Source organism: Etheostoma cragini, chromosome 2 (assembly GCF_013103735.1).
Source record: "Etheostoma cragini isolate CJK2018 chromosome 2, CSU_Ecrag_1.0, whole genome shotgun sequence".
In the NCBI taxonomy this organism is placed as follows: Eukaryota; Metazoa; Chordata; class Actinopteri; order Perciformes; family Percidae; genus Etheostoma; species Etheostoma cragini.
The window spans coordinates 29,372,955-29,374,267 of NC_048408.1; the positions used below are offsets into that span (position 1 = coordinate 29,372,955).

The 1,313-nt window shown below is 36.3% G+C and overlaps 1 protein-coding gene across 1 annotated transcript in view; it reads left to right on the forward strand.

The window, feature by feature from the left end:
• Positions 1–1,313, forward strand: part of cdc6 (cell division cycle 6 homolog (S. cerevisiae)) — a 13,591-nt gene that overhangs the window by 11,825 nt on the left and 453 nt on the right. The gene's annotated exons all lie outside the window — the stretch shown is intronic.

Below are 1,313 nucleotides of genomic sequence, written 5' to 3' on the forward strand. Positions count from 1 at the left end.
AAAAAAAAACTCCTACGCTATTTATTTCAGATGGCTAATTTTCATTTCCATGTGTTGCAACTGTACGTCTACACAACTTCAACATAAGAGGAATAGAGGAATGTAGTGTAATGTGGATGTGAAAGCAGTTATGAACAGCAAATAAAAAATAAACAATAACATTTGTTTTGGTTAAAATCAACAAATAATTGTGATCAAAATATTGATAAACATAATCGTGATTATCATTTTGGCAATAATCGTGCAGCCTTGAATTCCTCCACTATTTCCTCCAATGTCTAACATGTAAACACAACTAAATCTCATCTTATCCATCGCTCATCCCTAGTAAGAGGGTTTCCGAGCAGTTTACACAACTGAAATGTCATCCGATTGCTGAAAAATGCAGATACTAGAATAACAGATACCAATTATTCTCAATAAGAAGCAAACTCATAAGAAGCAATAGCTTAAACTATGGAAACTTACCTACGGTAGTTTTGGAAAACAGCAAAATAGCTACAAGAGTCATCATATTAATCAAGTCCAGGAGAGAATTTAGAGTTATATATACATATACATATACATACAACCTATCAGTAGTAGCCTAGTGCGAAAAATGGAAAAGAGCAGCCAGTTAGTCATTGGTGAGAGAGACGTTGACGTCATGGCAGGGGGAGCGTCCATAGTAGTGAGAATGTGGTGGCTGACACTAGTAAATATCTCTATTATCTATAATATCTAACTTCTTTAATCGTCTATGGTGAATATCATTACACAGCAGCTTTGAGCTTTCTCTGCAGAAGGAATCTGTGTCTCTATGGTAGGATGTGGTTGGCCAGTGTTCGGATGACAAACCTCTTTCATGCTAAACTAAAGCTTCACATTAGATTTTGGAGGAACTGTGGTTACACAGCAATGCTCGTGGGAAGTGCTTGTCTGCAGTTGCATTATAAAAAAGTTAAATAAAAAAAAAAAACTGTCAAATTGATCCGTCCCGCTTACCAACATTGAGCTTAAAACCACAACGGGCTTTCAGTTTTGGGACAGTTTCACCTCTGTGGTTACATTACATCATAGAGGAGCTGTGTAACCACAACAGTGGTTGGGGGAACCGTTACAGCGGCTCACGCTGAAAATAACAGCAACATCTTGTCACATTTAGCTTCAAACAATGTATAAAAAAACTGGTATACATTTTTTAGGGTCACTTTTTTGCACATTTACAACAATATTTGTCAATTTAGTGATAGGCCTATTTTAAATAGTTAAATCCAAATATTAAACGGCACCCCATAATGGTGCTCATCACATCAGTATGTACTTTAGCCTTT